Raw genomic sequence first — 12,071 nt, forward strand, 5'->3', positions numbered from 1 at the left:
TGAGATTTCTAAAATTTTCCCAAATTTCCATCTCAATACACTAATTAAATAGTGAAAATAATGATATATTGAAAACAATGGTGAAACACATGCTCCTAAGTCCAAAATCACCTTACAGCGCTGTCAGAATCATCAAAATTCTATTCTGGGGTCGTTTTCTCAAAATGTTGACCGAAGTCAAACTTAGCATTTTAAGGCAAACTTAAGGAACCAAGTATTCCGATTTCAACCCGAACACTTCCAAACCCTGAACCAACTATCCCCGCAAGTCATAAATTAATAAAAGCACATACGGGGAGTTTTATTTAGGGGAACGGGGTTCTAAAAGTCAAAATGACCGGTTGGGTCATTACAGTAAGTCTCTTGTCTAACCTTGTAAGAGGAAATTTACCTCATTGGTGATTTAAATTAATAATTGTTGCTAATTATGGGGGCTACGTACACACGAAGTGACGAGAGTCCGTGCGTAGCTACTAATACTGCTAAAGTCCGGGTAGTTTAGGACTCAAATCATGAATTACTTGTGATAATTGCCTCTTTTAATTGCTTAAATTATTGTAATTATATTGTAAATTGTTTGAGGAAATAGTAAAATATTAAAACTTCATATACTCGAATTTTATGTAAATTATTGAATTGTTAATAAAGATTGAACATCCTATGTGTTAATATTATAATAACTTCTCATTCCGGAGGTTCATAAGAAAATGTCCTTCTTTCTTGTGGAGCGGGCCGAACGCCTCGGCAGTATAGATGCATCTATGGATCGCGCCGCTCGTCCCTCAGTAGTGTACACGACACTCTGGATCGGGCTGTATGACCTCGGCAGAAATCGTGCCTAATAATAATAATAATTACACGATACCTTGATATTTTATTGCAGCTTGTGAAGCTAATTGATAAATTGGAAATTATGAGAATTGAAAGAGTTAATTGTTTCTGCTGGTTAAAGAAAATTATTTTTATTCCTATATATCATGTTGATTTAACTATCTCTATTTTAATATTATTGACCCTTAGTGAGTGTCAAAGTCGACCTCTCGTCACTACTTCTTTGAGGTTAGGCTTGATACTTACTGGGTACACGTTATTTTTTGTACTCATGCTACACTTGTTGCATATTTTATTATATAGATACAGATATGTCTAGCAGCTTTGTGGGCGTAGAGATGTGGTTAAAATGCGGGGACTTAGGTGAGCTACATTATATATTACGATTCGCGGCCAACAGAGTCTCCTTCAGAGTTATTTACATTTTTCCTGTCTAATTTATATTCCGGACTGATGCTGTATTTTATTTTAACTCCCTAGTAAATGCTAATGCACTTGTGACACCGGGTTTTGGGAGTGGTTATGGGTTGTTTAGAAATTTAGTTGCTAAAATATTTATCACTTACTCTATGAGTTCTATCTTTACTATTTAATTGAATAAATTGTTATTTCAAAAATATTAAAATAGGTAATTAAGTTAATTAATTATGGTTGGATTCCCTGACAGCGGTGTTAGGCGCCATCATGACCTTTAATGGATTTTGGGTCGTGACAACATGGTATCAGAGCACTAGGTTCATGTAGGTCTCACGAGTCATGAGCAAGTCTAGTAGAGTCTTGCGGATCGGTACAGAGACCTTTGTACTTATCTTCGAGAGGCTACGGGGCTGTTAGGAGCACTTCCTTTTCTTGATCCCTCATCGTGCAATTTGATTCCTTTGAGTCTTATGTCTTTGTTTCTTTCCTATTCAATCTTATGCGACGTGAAGAGCTTGTTATCAATTGGGAATCGAGGAATTTTATTGGTACTACAGATGTGGTGCAGGATGTTTCTCCCTGCGTATTTGATTAGACTATTGTCATCGCCTTGTGGAATGTCGTTCTGTCATTTCAGCTCAGTATCAGTATTACCTAAGGTTTCGAGATTGGGCATTGATTGTTATGATAATTCGTGCGTTGCTATCGCATAGAGTTGTGTAATGGTAGGATACTTGTCTATGCGTCGAGGCAGTGAATGACCTAAAAGGAGGTTTTACTCGGTGCATGATTCAAAGATTCAGTATTTTATTTCCGGCGAAGAAAAGGCAATCGGACTACGAATGCTCAGGTTTAGGTTGATGGGGGTAACGAGACTTGGTATTTTTGAGCGTGGTGGAATTTTTCATCTGTGATATGGTGACGTCGTCCTTGATGGAATGTGTTAAGTTCGCCAATGTAATGGTCATCTTCAATTCGCCTTTGGGGTAGAGTATTGTGAATGGTGCCGGGGAAGCGGCTGTTAGGGGTCGCAGTGTGCTGTGGTTCAGAATCGAATCGGTGATCCTAATATTGATGGCTCAAAGAAGATGATCTTCGGGGAGGTCGAAAGTTGGTAGCGATCGATTGGTTCAAATGCTACAGAGATAGACTTTGATTTTGGGCAACAACTTGGCAGTAAAGGATGAGGAAGAACATGTGGGAGGTGTCTCGCGGTGGTTAAACTTCTAGAAAGCAAAGCGTGAGAAACAGGAGTCAAGTAATTGCTTAAAGGAGTGAGTTTGACCAAAGTGGGAGAGTGGCAGAGTAGCATATGGGTTCTGTGGTAGAATGACTATGCGCCTTGAGAAAAGTTTGGAGTGATTAGGGATTCATGGTGGACAGTGACTAGGTCTACGGACTTAATTTGGAATTTTGGCTATTATACTGGGGAAAGATTTGGATGCGGTAGAAATGAGTTTGCTTGATATGAAGAGGAATGCAAAATGACTTTGGATTGGAATATATTGTCGCACCTTTAGTTGATGTCCATGAGGAGTGAACAGACTTGTACAACTAGTATAACGACCCGGCCGGTCTTTTTGAGAATTAGAGCCCCGATCCCCTAATAACTACTTTCCCCATATCTAATTCTGCTATTGTGACTTGCCGGGATGATTGGTTTTGAGATACGGAGTATTTTGGGACACTTAGTCCCTAAATGAGCGCTTAAGCCTTAGTATTAGGACCGTAGTCAGAACTATGTGAAGACGACTCCGGAATGGAATTCTGTCGGTTCCGTTAGCTCCGTTAGGTGATTTTGGATTTAGGGGCGTGTCCGGATTGTGTTTTGGAGGTCCGTAGCTCATTTAGGCTTGAAATGGCGAAAGTCGAATTTCTAGAGTTTTGGGCCGGTAGTGGAATTTTTTATATCGGGGTCGATTTCCGATTCGGGAAGTTGGAGTAGGTCCGTAATGTTGATTATGACTTGTGCGCAAAATTTGAGGTCAATCGGACGTGATTTGATAGGTTTCGTCATCGGTTGTAGAATTTTGAAGTTTCAAGTTCTTTAAGTTTGAATTTGGAAGGTGATTCATGATTTTAGCGTTGTTTGATGTGATTTGAGAGCTCTACTAAGTTCGTATGGTGTTTTAGGATTTGTTGGCATGTTTGATCGAGGTCCCGGGGGCCTCGGGTGAGTTTCAGATGCCCAATAGATCGATTTTTGGACTTAGGAGGTTGCTAAAGTTTTTTGGTGCCTGAGTTCTGCTTTCCTTTTACGCGATCACGTGGGGTGATCCGCGATCGCGTAGGCTTAGGTGGGAAGAGTATGGAATTGTCTTCGCATTCACGGACATGGGCATGCAAACCCGTAGTGATGTGAGGTGGTGCTTCGCGAACGCAGAGACAAGGTCGCGATCGCATAGGGTTAAGTGTACCAAAGATGGACCACGCGCTTTGCTCATCGCGAATGCGTGCGGATGTTTGCGATCGCGTGAGTAGGGGAGCCAGAGCATCGCGTTCGCGTGGTGTTTTACGCGATCAGGTAGAGTAATTTCTGGGGCAGCAAAGTTGTTCTTCGCGATCGCAATTAAGGAATCGCTTGGCAGTGTTAAAGTTTCCAAAAAACGGGGGATTTTGCCATTTTACCAAAAACTTGAGATAGGGAGCTCGGGTTTGGACGATATTTTGAGGGATTTTCAGAGATATCGATTGGTAACAATTCATAACTCCTTTATGGTTATATCCCACTAATCTATCATTAATTTCCTCTTTAATTTTGGATTTTTGGTGTTGAAATTGGGAAACATTTGGAAGAACTTCTTCAACAAAGATTTCGAGTTTTGAAGGGGATTTATGGTCGGATTTGAGCAAATTTTATATGGTTAGACTCGTGAGTGAATGAGTGTTCGTATTTTGTGACTTTTACCCGATTTCGAGACATTGGTCCCACGTGCGATTTTTGAGTTAATTTCGGAATTTTCGTTTAAATGTTGATTTCGTTAATTAGAAGAGTCTATTATTGTTGTATTTATGATATATATTTGCTTTTGGCTAGATTTGGGCCATTCAGAGCCGGATATTCGTGAGAAAGGCATTGTGACCGATTGATTGAGCTTGGTTTGCGGTAAGTGGCTTGCCTAACCTTGTGTTGGAGACTTTCCCCTTAGGATGTTTGATATTAATTGAGGTGTGGGCGCTGTGTACGTGAGGTGACGAGTACGTACATAGGCAATTATTTCAAAAATCCTATTTTTCCTTTCTAAATCATAAATTTGTCTTTCCCTTATTAAATTGCACTAATTCGCTTAAGTGTTCAGCTTAGACTAGAGAAGCATGCTTACGTGTTTTAACTGCCTATCTGACATTCTGTGCGCCATGCTTAGTTAAGTCCCTACTTTCCTTATATGTGTTCTCTATGAACTGTATAACTCGATGTCTTACCTGCCATTTCATCTTGTGTTGCATATTTATTTTGGGACTACGGACGTATTCCGGGAGATCCCCCAGCACTGCATATTTACTTTTGGACTACGAACGTATTCCGGGAGATCTCCTAGCACTGCATATTTATTTTGGGACTACGGACGTATTACGGGAGATCCCCCAGCACTGCATATTTACTTTGGGACTACGGACGTATTTCGGGAGATCCCCCTGTACTGCATATTCATTCGGAACTACGGGACAGTATCCCGGGAGATTTCCCATTGTGTTTACCTTGTTCTGAGCCGAGGGCTCCGTTAACTATTAAATTTTCAAGAATTTCTTTAACTGTGTTACTGTAAATTTTATTTATATCTTTTACTGTTTAAGTTATTATATTTACTCCGATAGGGCCTTGACTTGACCTCGTCACTACTCGACCGAGATTAGGCTTGGCACTTACTGGGTACCATTGTGGTGTACTCATGCTACTCTCTGCACATGGCTTTTTTTTCGTGTGCAGATCCAGGTGCACCTTATCAGCCGCACTATCAGTGAGCTGGGACAATTTTGGAGAATTCAAGGTATATCTGTCGCATTCGCAGACCTCGGAGTCCCCTTCTACTCTTTCCCATGTCCATTATCTTTTGTATTTTTCCTTGTTAGACTCTGATGTATAGATACACTAGATCTTTCCTTCTATAGTTTGTGATTCACGATGTTCCGGGTTTTGGGATTTGTTGTGTAATTTTTGAATAGTTGGTTAAATCTATATTTTTATTTCATTATTCCACAAAATGTTAGGCTTACCTAGTTGTAGAGAATAGGTGCCGTCACGACGTAACACGGAGGGGGAAATTGGGTTGTGACAAGTTGGTATCAGAGCTCTAGGTTTGTAGGTGTCGTGATTCACAAACCAGTTTATTAGAGTCTCGCGGATTGGTGCGGAGACGTCCGTACTTATCTTTGGGAGGCTATGTAACTGTTAAGAACAATCATATTTCTTTGATCTCCTTGTTGTGCGAGTTATTGACATCAAAATTTGTAAAATTCTATTCTATTCTTTCTCACAGATGGTGAGGACCCATACCGGGAGGACCGACGATCAAGCACCCGAGCCCCTTGTCAGAGCCGTCAGAGGCCGGGGTCGGGGTAGAGGATGACCACGCGGTGCAGACTCCCATAGCCCACACTCCTGAGCAGAGGTTCCAGGTTGATCAGGCCCCAGAGTATATTCCTATGCCCCTAGTGGCTCCGGTTCAGCATGAGATCAGGGTAGCTGCTTCTGAGGCAGAGCAACTCAGACTTGAGAGGTATAAGAAGTACCACCTACCTACTTTCAGCGGACTAGCTTCAGATGATGCTCTGGGTTTTCTTGAGGAGTGTCATCGTATTCTCCGCACTATGGGCATTGTGGAGACGAGTGGGGTTTCTTTCACCACTTTCCAGCTGAGGGGAGCGGCATATTAGTGGTGGCGTTCCTATGAGCTGAGTAGTCCAGACGAGGCAGCCTCACTCACTTGGACTCAGTTTTCAGAGTTGTTCTTGCGTGAGTATGTTCCTCAAAGCCTCAGGGATGCTGGGCACGCAGAGTTTGAGTAGTTGCGTCAGGGTGCTATGACTGTGTCGGAGTATGCAGTCCGTTTTAGTGAGTTAGCTCGCCATGTACCGATTCTGGTTGCTACAGTTCGAGAGAGGGTTCGTCGCTTCATTGAGGGACTCCACCCTAATATTCAGACCAGTATGGCCAGGGAGTTGGAGATGGACATCACTTATCAGCAGTGAGCATTGCCAGGAGAGTGGAGGGCATGTTTGCTCGGGACAAAGAGGAGAGAGAGGCCAAGAGGTCTCGAGAGACTGGTCATTATTCAGGAGCTCGTGCGCCAGCAGCACGCTATTGTAGGGGTTTTGTGAGTCGCCCTGTTCATTCAGCTCTTCCAGCAGCCAGCGGTGTTCCAGCTCCTCCTAGACCTCAGGAGCCTATTTATGCACCGCCAGTATCCAGTATGCCTCCTACTCGAGGTGCTATTACCGGCCAGTCCAGCAGGCCAGGTCTGAGTCAGTCTCAGCCGCCGCATACTCCGAGGGGTTGTTTTGAGTGTGGTGACACTCGTCACATTGTTAGAGATTGCTCCAGAGCCAGGAGGGGTGCACCTCCACAGACTTATCAGCCTCCACGTGTTCCATCGGGTCCTCCGGCAATTCTTCCAGCCCCAACTGCCAACCTACCTCCTCAGCCAGCTCGAGGTGGAGGTCGGGGGGGTCGAGATCGCCCTAGAGGGGGAGGCCAAGCTAGGTACTCTGCCCTTCCAGCCCGTTCAGAGGCTGTTGCTTCAGATTCAGTCATCACAGGTATCGTCCCTGTCTGTCATAGGGATGCATCAGTATTATTTGACCCAGGCTCTATGTATTCATATGTGTCTTCTTATTTTGCTCCACATTTGGGGATATCTCGGGATTCTTTGATTTCCCCTATTTATGTATCTACTCCTGTGAGAGATTTTCTTGTTGTGGACCGCGTGTATCGGTCGTGTTTGATTGCTCTTAGTGGTTTTGAGACCATAGCCGATTTATTATTGCTCAGCATGGTGGACTTTGATATTATTTTGGGCATGGACTGGTTGTTGCCCCATTATGCTATTCTTGATTGTCACGCTAAAATAGTGACGCTAGCTATGCCAGGTTTACCGTGATTAGAGTGGAGAGGTACCTTAGAGTGTACTCCCAGCAGAGTTATTTCTTTTCTTTAAGCTCAACGAATGGTTGAGAAGGGGTGTGACGCGTATCTAGCTTATGTGAGAGATGTCAGTATTGATACCCCTACAGTTAAGTCAGTTCCAGTAGTGAGGGACTTTCCATATGTGTTTCCAGCTGATCTTCCGGGCATGCCGCCCAACAGAGATATTGATTTTGGCATTGATTTCTTGCCGGGCACTCAGCCCATCTCTATTCCTCCATATTGTATAGATCCTCCTAAATTGAAGGAGTTGAAAGAGCAGTTACAAGAATTGCTTGATAAAGGCTTCATTCGGCCCAGTGTGTCACCTTGGGGTGCTCCTGTCTTATTTGTGAAGAAGAAGGATGGTTCTATGCGGATATGTATTGATTACCGCCAGTTGAACAAAGTCACGGTGAAGAACAGGTATCCATTACCTCGTATTGATGATTTATTTGATCAGTTATAGGGTGCTAGGATGTTTTCCAAGATTGACTTGCATTCTGGCTATCATCAGTTGAAGATTCGGGAGCCGGATATCCCGAAGACTGCTTTTAGGACCAGATATGGTCACTATGAGTTTCTTGTCATGTCATTTGGGCTGACCAACGCCCCCGAAGCCTTTATGCATTTGATGCATAGTGTGTTCCGGCCTTATCTTGATTCCTTCGTCATTGTGTTTATTGACAACATCCTGGTATATTCCCGGTCTCGGGAAGATCATAAGCAGCACCTGAGGGTCGTGCTTCAGACTTTGAGGGAGAAGAAATTATATGCAAAATTTTCTAAGTGTGGATTCTGGCTTGATTCAGTGGCATTCTTGGGCCACATAGTGTCTTGTGATGGGATCAAGGTAGATCCGAAGAAGGTGGAGGCAGTGCAGAGTTGGCCGAGACCGTCATCAGCTATGGAGTTCCGCATTTTCCTTGGTTTGGCGGGGTATTACCGTCGCTTTGTGGTTGGATTTTTATCCATTATAGCACCTATGACCAGGCTGACCCAGAAGGGTGCTTCGTTCAGGTGAACCGAGGAGTGTGAGGAGGGCTTTCAGAAGCTCAAGACAGCTTTGACTACAGCCCAAGTATTAGTATTACCTACAGGTTCAGGGTCCTACACTGTCTATTGTGATGCCTCGAGGATTGGCCTTGGAGCAGTATTGATGTAGGATGGTAGGGTGATTGCCTACGCGTCTAGACAATTGAAGGTGCATGAGAAGAATTATCCGGTTCATGATCTCGAGTTAGCGGCTATTGTTCACGCCCTGAAGATCTGGCGTCATTATTTGTACGGTGTTCCCTGTGAGATTTACACTTATCACCAGAGTTTGCAGCACTTGTTCAGGCAGAAGGACCTTAATTTGCATTAGCGGAGGTGGTTGGAGCTACTTAAAGACTACGATATCACTATATTATACCACCCGGGGAAGGCCAATGTAGTGGCCGATGCCTTGAGTCGCCGGGTAAAGAGTTTGGGGAGTTTGGCATATCTTCTGGTAGCTGCGAGACCCTTAGCCTTGGATGTCCAGGCCTTAGCCAGTCAGTTCGTGAGATTGGATATTTCAGAGCCTTGCCGGGTATTAGCTTGTGTGGTTGCTCGGTCTTCTCTTTATGACTATATCAGGGAACGCCAGTATGATGATCCTCATCTTCTAGTTCTTCAGGACAGGGTTCGGCAAGGTGATGCCAGAGATGTGACTATTGGTAATGACGGTGTGATGAGGATGTAGGGTCGGATCTGTGTGCCGAATAAAGATGGGCTTCGAGAGTTGATTCTCGAGGAGGCCCACAGCTCGCGGTACTCCATTCATCTCGATGCCGCGAAGATGTACCATGATTTGAGACAACACTACAGGTGGAGGAGGATGAAGAAGGATATAGTTAGGTTTGTGGCCAAGTGTCTCAACTGTCAGCAGGTCAAATATGAGCACCAGAGGCCGGGTGGATTACTTCAGAGGTTAGAGATCCAGAGTGAAAGTGGGAGCGGATCACCATGAACTTTGTAGTTGGACTTCCACGGACTTTGAGAAGGTTCGATGCTATTTTTGTGATCGTGGATCGACTGACCAAGTCAGCTCATTTTGTTCCAGTGTTGACCACTTATTCTTCCGAGCGCACTATTCAGATACTAGAGGATATGCTCCGTGCGTGTGTGATGGAGTTTGGAGGTGTTACAACCCAAATTCGCGTACCTTAGATCACGCCGTAAGTTAGTCGACGTAAATCCAAGAAGAGATTATCTTTGAGATGATAAGAAGTTAATCCTATTGGTCTTAAACGATACAAGGGTGTATAAGAGTGGTTAACAAGTATTAGAAGTTAAACGAATCAAGGATGTTGTAACCCGTATTTTCGGGTAACACTAGAGGTGATTAATTGTCCCAAGAGGTCATGTTTTAATGTATTTGAATCATATAATATCCGTATCATAAGTCTTGAAGTCAAGCGAGTTATGAAACAAAGTCGATAAAAGTTGTCGCAACTTACGTTTATAATTTTACTTAAACTTTAGGTCAAATGTTACTACATTTTTCTCCCAATATACTTGGAATTATGGGGTGATCTACCTATAAAATTGAAGATCTATGAGTCTAGTTTCCAAATCATTAAACCGTTCGTCGATACGATCTCGAAATAGAGAGATATTCACGTTTTCGTGAGAGTGCGCCAAGCAGCTCTCTATGGGGCCCACATAGGCGGTTTAAGACATATGGATATATATAAGATACCTCAACCCCGTTTTAAGTCATTCTTTTTCAGTATATTCAGACCTTAGAACCCTAAAAACACTCTCTCAAGGTTCTCTCATGATCCAAGACCCAAACAATGGGCAAACAACACAAATCAAGTGTCGGGAATCCCGTGGCGCTAGTAAGTTTCTTGTTCTTCTTGTTGTTGCTGATTTTTGTGTTGTTCCAGATCGTGTGGGAGGTTGTTTTAAGTGTTTTATGTTCTTTAAATACTCCTTCAAGTTTTTAATATCAACCCTAGGTGATTTCAAGTCTTCTAAAGTAATTCTAGTGCCGAAAAATCCGAATTGATTGCTAGTTTCGCTTCCTTGTTCTTGTGGCAGAATTGGAGAGATATTTCGTGGAAAATTAAGGTCAAATTGGAGTTGTTATTTCTGTTTAAAGGTAAGGAACCTCTTACTCTATATATATATATTTAAGATTATCCAAGTTGCGGCTAAGTCGTTGAAGCTAGAACTTGTGAAATATATATCGAAAGGCTTGGTAGTAATGTTGTTGGTTGGTGGACTGTTTTGGGAGGCTCAATATGATTATTAATGATGTTGTTTGGGCTGTTTGGTGATTGTATTAACTTGTGTGAAGTCATATAAATAGGGGAGGTGCTGTCCGTTTCATCGTAAAATAGGTTGTGGTCGATACATAATAGTTACGACGCTTAAACGATAATGATAGTGTCATTTCTCTTATTGTAGACTAAGGAGTCGTGACATTTGCATAGCTTGAGGTTGGGCAGTATATACAAGGTATGTGAGGCTATCCCCTTCATTCTTTTGCACGACTCCGATTGTACATAATGTAATGAATGAGCTCCCAAAGATACTCTACTCTTAAAAGCTAGCAGTACTTACATTGCTGCCCTTCTTATGAAACGATTGATATTGATGTTACTTCTCTTATTCTTATATTATCAATGTTGTTGGTAGTTCCTTATTCTTATAAGATTCTTGATGAAGAGTTAATCCTAATAACATGTACGAAGGATACCGACCTTACGTCACTCCGAAAGGTTCAAAATGTGATTCTAATGAGTCCAGCATGCATCATATATATGTATCTATTTTACTCTACCGAGCCGCGCTATAGTCGGCCGGGTATGGCACCTATTGTGCAACCGCTAATCAGTTGGGTTTTACCGAGCTCGACGTGGCCGGGTACGATTCTACCGAGCCCTATGATGGCCGGGTACGTTTTACCAAGCCTATTACGGCCGGGTACGATATGATGATGGTGATGCCCACAAAGGCGTATGTTTTAAAAGTTTATGTATATATATGTATGTATCATGTGTTTTATGTCAGTAGCCCTCAGAGGTACCCAGATGTCACAGGTTGTATATTCCCTATCCCTGTTTACATTACTGTTCTTACTTATGCTTTCCTGCCTTACATACTCAGTACTTTATTCGTACTGACGTCCCTTTTATTTGTGGACGCTGCATGTTGTGCTGCAGGTCCTGATAGACGGGTAGACGCAGCTCCCCCACCACAGTAGGCTGTCCAGTTCAGCGGTTATTGGCGAGATCCCTTCTCCGAACTTGCCGTGGTCTTGGTATGCATTTTTGTTATAGACATTATGGGTATGTCGGGGCCCTGTTCCGGCAATGTTGTAGAACTTATGTTCCTTTAGAGGCTCATAGACAGGTGTCGACTCATGGTAGCTCGTACCTTATATATAGTTTCTTGACAGTCTTGTCGTCCCATGTTATGTATGTTCATGACATTATCTTTCATTATTGGATGTTCATGATCCATGTCTACCATTTATATTGATCTTGTCGGCCCTTAAAGATAATAAGGAAGGTTAGATAAAATGTACGTTGGTGCTCGGCAAGTATGGCCCGGGTGCTAGTCATGACCCTCCAGTTGGGTCGTGACAAACTTGGTATCAGAGTAAGTCTGTCCTAGGGGTTGTCTATGAGCCGTGTCTAGTAGAGTTTTGATTATGGATGTGTAGCGC

Source organism: Nicotiana tabacum, chromosome 4 (assembly GCF_000715075.1).
Source record: "Nicotiana tabacum cultivar K326 chromosome 4, ASM71507v2, whole genome shotgun sequence".
NCBI lineage: Eukaryota > Viridiplantae > Streptophyta > Magnoliopsida > Solanales > Solanaceae > Nicotiana > Nicotiana tabacum.